Source organism: Lytechinus variegatus, chromosome 14, assembly GCF_018143015.1.
Source record: "Lytechinus variegatus isolate NC3 chromosome 14, Lvar_3.0, whole genome shotgun sequence".
Classification (NCBI taxonomy): Eukaryota; Metazoa; Echinodermata; class Echinoidea; order Temnopleuroida; family Toxopneustidae; genus Lytechinus; species Lytechinus variegatus.
Genome location: NC_054753.1, coordinates 27,636,245 through 27,648,711, shown reverse-complemented (window position 1 = coordinate 27,648,711; position 12,467 = coordinate 27,636,245).

Genomic DNA, 12,467 nt, shown 5'->3' with positions numbered 1-12,467 from the left:
ATGGAATATGGGTTACTTTAATATCAAATTCCTGCACACAAATAATCAATTTCTATTTTCATTCAAATCTTGAAAACATTCTGATATTCCCTAAAATGATACATACTCTATTTTGGTTCAATGGCCAAATCTGATAATAATGGAATTTACATTGTTTTGTAAAATCTGTTTTCATCTTCAGTAGCATCTTCTCTAATTATTCTACCATAAACTATTCTTGTACTGTATTAATTACCTTGAGATCCTAGATGTACGCTGGGTATCTCTGATGAAAAAGACAGAAAGAATAAACAAAGTAAAGGGGACGCTACCAGTTGTTTGTCAAGCAAATAGTTTGGGGATCAAAACAAATAAAAGTACACTACAGAAGAAGGGGAGGTTGGGGTTCACTATTGTGTCACATTTCAGGGATATAGAATCACTTTTGGAAAGTTTGAATTGGAAGCAGTTATAAAACAGCTATAGATGCATCTAGTTTAAATGATACAAAACCTGCATTATATACATGTACTACATCATGTTTTGTCATATAAAAACTCCATCTTGTTTAGGTTTGTATCAAATGATGTAATCAGAGATGTTTCTTTTAGAAATATATTTTAATTAAATATTGAATACTTCAATATCTACTAAATATTTGACTGGGAAAAAAGTAGATTCTCACATGTACATAATCATGTATTATAGACCATTTGGCAGTCAGGATACAAAGGAAAAACAATATCAAAAGAAAACTAATGAAATCATATTTTCCAGCTCCAAAGATGTATGTAAGAAATGATAAATAATCATCACATAACCCATTATAATTGATATTAAACATAAAACCTAAGAGCTACAAGATGAAGTTTCTTGATGCTACTTGAAGAAACACTTGTATGGTCTGCTCTGGCTTAGACATACATGTCTCTAAAAATATTGAATCCTAATCTACTGTAACCCATACTATAGATGGTGGTCAGTCAAGTTTCAAAGGTACAGTAATGCTGTAATCATTTTTACAACTTTTAAAGGGGCACAGGAATTTAAAACAATTAGTTTCTCTTATAATTGACAAAGTAGACAATTCATGCAATCATTTTCACATAAGACTGTATAAATTCTTATCCTTTTCAAGGTTTTGTCAACATGATATGTGAGCGATCAAACAAATGAACTTTGGCTTTATTTTCAACCTTTAATCTGTTGGAAACAAACTCTATTCATTAGATCTTCTCTGCAATGCTACATTATACATGTAGTATGATTGACATTTTTCCACACAATTATGTGAGTGTAAATAGTCAAATTAGGATTTCTCAATGTCTAATTGTCTATTACATCAATGTTTATAGTAAAGGCCTAATCCTTTCAGTTTATGGAAAGACGGATATGCTTCTATTACATACACTGTAAGATCTTTTTCACAAACATTGACCTAAGATTTATACTTTGAATTCCAACCAATACATAACTTTTGTTTCTAAGATACATGTATGCTCAATAATTACCTTTGAATGAAAAACTATATTAAAATCTCAATATCATGTTCCTGTAAAAAATATTGACTATTGAATTTCATAAGTCCAATAGATTTTTTTTCTTTCTTTCCTTTTTACACCTAGTGATCATCCAGTGCATGTTGGAAATGTATATAAATTTAAATTGTTCTATAAGAATATTGTGAAAAAGAATAACTCCATCCTGCAGACACAGACCCTGATTAAAGTAGGTCTTCAAAAAAGACTAGCGCAAATAAAACTTGCTGTTTCAATTTTGGATTGAAAGAGAGGGACCTAGATACTCAATCATTGGAATGGACGTTAGGCTGCATATTCAGCCAACTTTTCTTGAATGAAGGGTTTGCATACTAATAATAATAATATGCAACATTTATATAGCGCTTTAATGTAAGCGCTGCATACTATTACCCTGGCTTTAGCAAGGCTACCCTGATCGGGCGCACGAGCATTCAAGGAATTCCTTACTATCGGGTACCCATTTACTACACCTGGGTTGAGAGTGGCAAATGTACATGTAGGTAGTTGCCTTGCCAAAGGACATTAGTGCTGCGGTGGGATTTGAACCCCGAACCTTGTGGTTCAAAGTCCGAAGACTTATCCACTGAGCCACAACACCTCTATACAATGTACATGTGCAGCAAATAAAAAAAATGAGGATTCAGTAAAGGGGGGGTAGACAGAATCCCCATACCACCCATCAGTAATTTCCAATCAAACCAGCCCTGATACACTCATACACACAAATCCATGTGAAGGTTTCAGCTTTGTGTTGCCAGAGCAACTCAAGCCTACCTGCTGATGTTGTCATGGCAACATGAAGCCAACCCAGCAGTTTGCATTTATAGGGACGGACCCCTGGATAATTGACTGCCTTCTGTCCTCCCGAAAGATTCTAATTGAATGGGGGGGGTGATACTAGCTTAGCTTCACCCCCTCTCTTGATATACAATCTAAAACTGGAGTAACAATAACAATGTGTTCTCTTCTCTTTTGGTATAGATTATCTATGTAGTGCTTGTGTTGTTCTTCATGGGGGAGGGGGGGGGGAGTGTACTAATGGTGGCTCAGTGGTAGATCTGGGTAGAGTGGGTCCAACAGATTTTTTAGAGGCAGATTTCAGAAAACAAAGCTGAAGAAAAATATATTTCTATTTTTATCCACATCAGATGAATACAAAGCTAAGCAGAATTTGATCATAATTTTCCTTGAGAGAGTTTTGGCCAAGGAGAGGAAAGGTAGTGTGGTTTTGTTTTATGTCTGGTAAGGTTGGACGCTAGCCTTGAAGGGTTTCGAATACAAAAGACGATAGCGTCCCTTCTCCGTAACTGATCCCCTACAACACCACCACTAATATACCGGCAATGATTATTGGTCAAATTGGCACTCATTCAAATGGAACATGGTACAGAATGAGCATCATAAATTAAAAAGTCAATGTTTTCTTTTCTGGTACAAACTATAAATCCCTCCCATTAAAAAAGGCACTGGCACAGGGTCAGTAACCGCATGTAGCTGACTTTTAATAGCATGCTGTCAAGTAAATACATGTAATTAATTTGAGAATCAATGAAAATGGGTTCAACTACAGGTCAGAGTGGATTGAAGTGAAGGTGAATTTTATTTACAATTTGTGATATTTTGAGAGTCATTGCATATGAAAATTTCAAGTGCAGAGAGAGGATCCAAAAATGGCTTTTTATATAACGTCACTGTAGGCCAACCATTAGCTTTAATACTTTCAGTACTTCATTCTTTCTTCTCATTAATGCAAAATAGGTAACTTTTATAATAAAAGGAAATTAGGAAACACATGGAAAATGAAGGTATTACATGGCAGCAATTCAATTTCCTATTTCTAACCACATCATGAGTTTAACAAAAGTTCTAGAAAATATCAATTTTCGCAATCTACAATGTAGTTCATTCTTTTATGAAAGAAATTTAAAAAAACTGAAACAAATTTTTACAAAGGTTATTACCAAGTGTGTTCCAGAGGCTAACTTTACGGGAGTTCTGATGACACATGAGTAAAGAACAATTGATCAAATAATACTTCAATAATAAGCATCAGGCTACCGCACTATATTAAACACCAAGGCAGTTTCTGGAAAAGAGACAACAGTTGTTTTTACATACTCGTAATGTATCTCTACACATTCCACTCAAGTTATCGAGGTGTTTTTTTACATACAAAATGTGTATAGGCTAGTGTTGCATGTAAGACATATAATACCATTTGCATGAGTATTTCAATTCATTTCTAGTATTTTTTAATATTCTAAGAGGCCTCACCAAACCATGAATTAATAGAAAGTCTCCCATTCCAAATGAATATGATGTCAACATCCAGCAATAGACATACACTTGTGGGTGAAGGTGAAAGCAGCTGATAGAATTTAAAAGGAAAACAAATGGATTTGCAGTGTTTAATTAATTACTGTACATATAGTATTTTTAAAATAGATAGAAATGTGCATAACATTATATTGCTTATGAATATGCAAGCGACTTTTAAAGAGTATAAAGACAAAGAATGATATTGATTATTTCAGCGGTTTTGTTGATTTGTTTACCCTGAAGGTTATTAAATAACCAACAAAATCAATTTGCTTTGTATTTTGTGACTTGAAAACAAAAGCAAATGATCAATGATGCTTGTGGTTTATTTCAAGGAACAGAAAACAACAGCAAAGAAATTATCAATGCATATCCACATCAAACAAAAAAAATGTGGATTATTTATTCAATAATGCACCAAACAAACTCTTCTTTGTCAATTTTCATGTGATGAAGTCAGTCAAATCATTTGATTTACTTACTCCACAATACTGGTATTTATTGTTGCCTGTAACTCTGAGAAACAAGGCAAGAGCGATTCTGTGTCTCGCCCACATGTGAAAATGACCAGAATATCGTGATTTGCGAGGGCACACAACAGAATTGTATCGAAACTTCATTGTGAAATGATTGGGATGATAACACTTGTCATAAGAGCCTAGCTTGCACGCAAACTTTAATGTTGACCTGAAAATGACCTTTGACCTTACCATGACCTCTGACTGCAGCATAACATGCAGGTCGCCTTTACATCTACCATCCAAGTTTGGTTGAAAAGTGACTTACGGTTGCAAAGTTAGGAGTCAAGGGAGTCTTGCATGTAAACTTTAGCGTTAACCTGAAAATGACCTTTGACCTTACCATGTGACCTCCGACCGCAGCATAACAAGCAGGTCCCCCAAGTCCATCTACCATCCAAGATTGGTTGAAAAGTCACTTACGGTTGCAGATCGAGTTAGGTGTCAAAAGAGTCTTGCATGTAAACTTTAACGTTGACCTGAAAATGACCTTTGACCTTACCATGTGACCTCTGACTGAAGCATAACATGCAGGTACCCCAAATCCATCTATCATCCCAGTTTGGTCCAAAAGTGACTTACGGTTGCAGAGTTAGGTGTCATAAGAGAGTCTTGCATGTAAACTTTAACGTTGACTTAAAAAATGACCTATGACCTTATCGTGTGACCTCCGACTGCAGCCTTAACAAGCAGGTCTCCCAAGTACATCTACCATCCAAGTTTGGTTGAAAAGAGACTTACGGTTGCGGAGTTACGTGACATAAGAGAGTCTTGCATGTAAACTTTAACATTGACCTGAAAATGACCTTTGACCTTACTATGTGATCTCTGAGTGCAGCATAACATGCAGGTCCCCCAAGTCCATATACCAACCAAGTTTAGTTGAAAATCGACTTACGGTTGTGGAGTTATGTGTCATTAGGTTTGTGATAGACGGACGACAGACTACGGACAGACGACGAACGACATTTGGATCCCTAAGTCTCGCCTTCACCTCTGGTGGGAGAGACAACAAAAAGGGCTACTTGCAAAATATATACAATCTTATAAAAATACTTTGAAAACATGAGCAACCTTGTTTTCTAAAAATACAGGCTTAAACTTTTACGTACATCAAAAAAAAGAAATAAAAATTTAGAAACCCTCCAATTGGCATAGATGGTGTGACCAGGAGATAATTGCCCCAGTCTGAAACTCTATCATGTGAGGGCGCTATTCCAATAACCTACACACAGAGCTTGAAGGACTACATGATATACTAGTAGTCAAGAGCCAGTTTTTTACTACTGAGAAGGAAAACTATATATTGATCTGTTGTATCCTCTGTCATTTTGAAGGACACTTGAAAATAGAGATTACGCCGAAATATTGATTTTTCCATTTGAGCAAGTGACCATGATCTATAGAAATGGAATTATGAATGTATGAAAACTTTATATTGTACAGTACATATGTTTGTACATGTATGCATGATTATAAAAAAGTAGACAATTTTCATTTTACTTAAGACCCAGGAACAAAATAATTGATTCTTCATAATTATATACAACAACAAAAAAGAACCTCTTCTAATGAACATGAATCACTATTTTTTGTATCATAAATGTATTGCAGGCCTACATGTACATGTACCAGTACTCACATAGTCAGAAGCAGGACTTCTGCATTACACTGAGAAAATTAAGCTTCTGATCTTGTCTCTGTTTTTTTTTTTTTCTTTCTTTCTTTCTTGATTTGGGTTACATTCTGACTCTGTATGCTCTTCATGATTTGATTTGGGTTGGATAGCTTCCTACCCGGTATTTCTGGAATATACATGTACATGTACATGTAAACAAGCTCCGCTTTTTAGCAGCCTCCTCCATTTCCAACCTGATATGTAATAATCTTGAAATTAATTTTTGTACAAGGATACTTGAAATATGTTTTGTTATTTGTCAAAAAGTACAAAACAAACTGTAATAATTGTTGAAAATGAAACTAAACGAAATGAAATTAAACCTTTAAAAATAGTACATTTCCACATAAAACAATGACACATTTCTCATTATTGCTTACTTATTACACAGAATTACTTCTTTTTTGTTTAATATGCATTTTAAACTCCCCTCATTTGTGTTCCATCACCCAAATCTAATAATAGAACACTACTGGTATCAAAATGGTCATAACTATAAAAATATTAACTTTTCGTACAAAAGCATACTTTTCCTGAAAAGGAAATTTCATTTGGATTCAGAAAAATAGCATTAAAAATAATGAGGTAGGGTAAAATGCTTTAATATGAACATCCATGTAGTAATCTTTTTGCTCTTTGCTCATAATTATTCACCATATCTATATTGCTCATGAAATTGAGATGAGATAGTAAAGAACAATGATCTCCGCTATACGGCAAATGTGGGGGAAGACAGAAAGCCATTGGCCTATTGAGCTCTATCCCCTGATTACTGTACAACAGGGAAAGGGCTTACACAGTTTACAAAGAGGAAAAACAAGCATTTATAAGTGTGTGTGTGTGTATTTTGAGTTTTTGACAGACGTGTATCAATCAGGTATGATTATTTACGTCTGGGACCGACCTTTAACGTCACCATCCGAAAGACGTGATCAGGGCTCGAACCTCGAACCTCTGCTTCAATTTGTAACTTCCCCACAGCTTGGATTACAGGCGCACGCCACAACGCCCAGTTAAATGCAAGAAAGGAAAAAACGGAGGAACTATAAACCTAGTACCCCGGGGGGGCCACTTACATTGACGAGTGGATACCATGCGCGACCAAAAAAACACGTAAAAAGGATGTCTTTTTCACGACAGGGCACGTTACGTACGTAACGTGAAAAGGGTGTCAAAAACACAAAAATAATGAAAAAAGGGTATCTAATTCGCTATGAAAATTACGTGTTTAGGGTCGAATTTGCGGGGATGATAAAACAAAATTAAAATGTTTTATAAAGGATGTCCTTTTTGCCCCAACACTTCGTGTTTAGAGTCCGATTTGCGCGAGTGTAGAAGGTGGGGTCGTACTAAACCAAATAAGGTAAAGCAGACGACCGAAGGACCCGTAACAATAAAACATTCCTGTACTTGTTTAGGGGTTCATTTCAGGGAATATTTGCCAAGAGTATCGTTTTGTTTCCAATACTTGTTAAGGGTAGGGTTTCACACGGCAATACTTGTTAAGGGGTGCGTTTTCAGAATATGGAAATTACGTGTTTAGGGTGCTTTTCGAGACCCCATGGTCGCGCATGGTATCCACTCGTGAATGGAAGTGGCCCCCCCGGGCCTAGTACGGTATGAAGGGGGAGGGGGGTGGCAGACTGGCAGGCAAAGGAGGGGGACACACAAGTGTTAATTATTTATTACTTTATTGTAGTAATACATGTTGGTAACTTTACAGATAACAGACGTCAGGGTCACTCGGAGACATCTGTCAAAAAAATATATAATGACGGCTTGTTTGAGTAGGGAGATGTGACTCTATCTATAGTGACTTTTTGAAATCTTGAAGGAATCCCAACAAATTTGGTACCATTTGAAAGCTTACAAACTTGTGTAAAATAAGGAAAAGAATAATGCTTTAGTTAAACCAACCCATGACATCAAATATTGATAGAGGTAATAACATCTATTTTAAATAGGGAAGAATGTGCAGATTTCATTATGCATCAATGCAATGACTGTGACTGTGTATTACTGGACACTATCATGATTCCAGATATTTGTACCATAGATTCGTAGGACTACGCAGTTCAATTTCACAAATCAATAGCAGGCCTATGGAACGAGATTGTAGAAACAAGGAGAAATTTTTTTTTACCCTATAGATCTCTCAAATGACAGAAAATGTTTAAACCTTAAAATATCACGACAAAGTTTTGAATTAACAATATCTGATGGAAACATGGGCCTGATTTGCCGAATTTCAATCTCGTCCATGCCTGATGAGAGGTGTGGTATTATATAGATCTATTTTGAGTATGATCGTCAACGGCTGTACTATAGGCCCTACTCATGGTACATAACATGCACACGGTTTACCGTTAGTTTTACAAATGTACAACCATCGACGATCGACAGTGCAGCGATAGAAGTTAGAACTGGATGAGCGTCACAAACACAAATGAGCATAATAAATATTATAAAGATAAATGTACATGGAATATTTTATAGCTATGTAGCTAACATGAAAAAAAATTATATTAATATTATTAGTTAGTAAAAACAAACTTTATTACAAACAATCGCAACATCTGCTCAGAATCAATATGAAAAAAGCAAAAACAATAAACTTCAAATTATAAATGCATTTTTTACTATGTTAAAAATCACACCAACTCATTATTACAAAAAAAATCATATTTGATAACTTGGAATAGCAACTAAGCAAGTGCAAATTTTCTTGAAATTATGTCAAGACTCAAGTCAAGAGACAGACAATGAATTTGAATGCATTTGCTCTAAATTCTCAGTTGTCAAACAAACTGAAAAAAGTGAAATAATGATAGTGTCACTGTCAGCATACTAGGCATAAGAAATAATGCAAAATCCCCCCGATGGGGCTCATCGATTTTTGTCTTTATTTCAAAAATATAGACCTACATGTATAAAAAGAACTGAACCAAAATAAAAGATTATTATTCTGTTTTTGCCTGAAATGCATCAAAAGTACAGGGAAAAATAAGCTTAAAAGGGGGAAAAGCAGTGACTGACTTCCTTCGACTGTAACGCAATTTCACTTCCCAGTTTTATCCGAACTTAATATATACATACATACCGGTATGCCCATTGAGTCCCTGTACAGAACGAGCTAAAACTTCGGCCTCTGTCTCTGAGTGTTGTTAAATTGGTGAGTGGAGCCAACAGAGTTCAGCGGAACAACCAACAGAACTAGGGACCAAAGCCAAGGCAAAGCTTTTTGTTCTAGGACTAGTATGGTAGTGGATCGTATTACCGAACACTTTTCATGAATTTGATCATATCAAACACATTATTCCAATAAAATTCACCAAACTTTCACCATAAATACACAAATACCTACAAAATATAAATATGCAGAAATTTTGCCGAAATTGTTTTTCATTTTCACAACATCAGCTTCCAATCGGACCCCTCTTCGCAAGTGAAATATTTTGGTCACTTGAAAAGGTATCGTATTACCGAACGTGTGTTTTCTATGGGAAAAGTTGGGAAAACAACAAAGTCACTGATGAGCTATTTTGACCATATTTTATTGTTTTGAGGATGTAAAGACTTCGAAATTGTGTTTTTGATAATTTTTCTATTTAAGTTCCCTTTGGAAGGAAGCTGCAAAGGTTTGAGCGTATTTGATTATTTTCTGACGCATATGATGCGCGCGTTCGGTAATACAAGGCCGGTCGGTAATACAACCACTCACTATACTGTAGGTTCCAGAGCTACCAAGTCTCACACATTTATGCGTGAGACTCAAGCATTTTGGACTCTTGTTCATCCCCTCAAATCTCTGTCTCAAGCAACTATCACAGCCTATCCCCATATACCTTGTACACAATGTCTGTGATCTCACTCACTGACTCAGATTCACAGAAAATCTCACGCATAGGCATAGCTGGTCTTTGAACTTCAACATGGCATCCCTGAAGTTCGGTCTCTGTATTAATTGGTGAGTGAGTGTAGCCAACAGAGTTCAGCTACCAAGTCTCACGCATTATGCGTGAGACTCAAGCATTTTGGACTCTTGTTCATCCCCTCAAATCTCTGTCTCAAGCAACTATCACAGCCTATCCCCATATATACAACTTGTACACAATGTCTGTGATCTCACTCACTGACTCAGATTCACAGAAAATCTCACGCATAGGCATAGCATAGGCATAGCTGGTCTTTGAACCTCAACATGGCATCCCTGAAGTTCGGTCTCTGTATTAATTGGTGAGTGAGTGTAGCCAACAGAGTTCAGTTAAACAACCAATACAACAGAGACAGAAGTTTTAGTTTTGGTCTAAACTTAACACTAACAGCATGCACTCGTCTCATCACAAATACAAACACGTTCACAGAATCACAGCCGACCACCAAGCTTCACCAGCCAGCCACCCCGACCCGGCGGGGCAGAGAGCCACTGATTGTCTTACCGTTCCGTACCGTACCGCCCGGTTTTCGCAGTGATCATGAGTGTTTCGATCAGATTTGATTATCTTTTACGAATATTTTCAAGTGTAATTTTAAAACAAAAATAACTAACCTGTCCTTTGAAATCTTTCGTACGCTCTGATCAAGCTAAGCAGTATTGAATCTCAAGAAAAAGTAGCGAATTTCCGTTTCGAAACCGCAAATCCAACATCCACTTTACTCGACGGTAGGCACAATAGGGGCGTTTTGACCTAGCAGACTATTTTCTTGTGATCGATTATTGCCGCTGGAAATTTCAAACGGAATTATTTTCACAATACAACGTAAATGCATGTGTCAAAATACAGCACTCTCATTGGCTAACAGAACAGCTCGTAAACTAAATTGGCGAAATAGTCAGTCATGCGATTCGAATCGATTTTATTTCAACGGAGTTTGTGCCCCGGTTTTGTGCATAGTACATTTTAAAACAAAACCCTTTGTGTAGACAACAAAGCCAATTGTTGGCAGCTGCAAAAATTTTGAATTTCATTTTACTCTTTATGGCACCTGCTCATATCATCAGTCAGAGTAATAAAATGGCCAAGGGAGATGGGTAAATGATTGACAAGCGTACTAGATGGGGGGGGGGGGGTGATCGGAATTAATGCAAGTCCCTCTCGAGCAGAGTTCGCGAGAAAAAAATATAGGATACAGGGAAGAAAACATGAAAAGGGAAAAGGAATTTAAATGGAGAAGAATTAAGGGAGAGAGAAAGAGAAAAACGGCGCCAAGGTAGGGAAAAATACGAGACAGTATAAGAAAACTGGGAGAAATATATATAAAAAAAAAAGAAAACAGGGCCAAGGGAAAAATCGAAGGGGGAACGAGGATGAGGGTATAACTCAGCTCCCCATGTGTTATGGAAATGGCGGCGTAAATTTCTTTTCGGATGGAGGTCTTGTGAACCTCAGGCATGGATATACACTCAGCAAAAAAACAGTTCTTGGACACTTATACAAGTTGAAATATTTAATATAGATTTTGATTAAAGGCAAATTATCGTATGTCAACATGACCAGACAATATTCCTCTTCCAGTATTACATGACATTTTCATGTGAACAGTCATGCATGCCGGGTGGAAATGCTTTAAACAATAGCAATGTCAGTAAAAGAAAATTGCAAGAAATGGATCAGTCAGTGAATGGCTGGTTACAGGCATTTAACAATAGCAATGTCAGTAAAAGAAAATTGCGAGCAAACGATAAGTTATTCTTTTCAGATGGGAAAATTTGTTTGGCATAAATGTCCACCGTAACGATAAAAGCAAACTTAAAGTCAAATACCTCTCTAATAGTGAAGAGAAAGTTATATCGACCTTGGATGCATTATATTCCATTGGAATTTTAAGTCAGAGTTAGTTGATGAACAAAATGTCAAATTTACGTATTGCCATAACCAAAGGAAAATTATCGTTATGCTCCTATCTACTGCAGGGGTGGTGGCCCTAAGTCGACCACTCCTACTACGATCTCTAACTTCATTAGCAGCCATGACCAGTTGGTTCAAATTTAAAACTGTTGTTAGGGAAACTTTGAAATATCGAGCCACTTGTCTAAATGACTGCCCAGACTGCAACATTCCTATTGCTCTTGCATGCTCTTGGTTGGAAAGCTTCATCTTGAAAGTGAGTGTCCAAATGATCCATCTCATTATGCAGCTCATGATGCATCCCTAAGCATTCAATTCAAAAGATAAACGCATGAAATTGCTGAATGTGCCTACCATGCCTACAGGATGGCCATGATCATTAGCTTTTGAATGGTCCATTCCCTGCAATTTACTGAAATTGCTATTGTTTTAAGCATTTAACCACTCATGCATGACTTTGCACATGAAAATGTCATGTCAAACTGGAAGAGGAATATTGTCTGGTCATGTTGACATATAATAATTTGCCTTTAATCAAATATCTATATGGAATATTTTAACTTTTTAAGTGTCCAAGAACTTT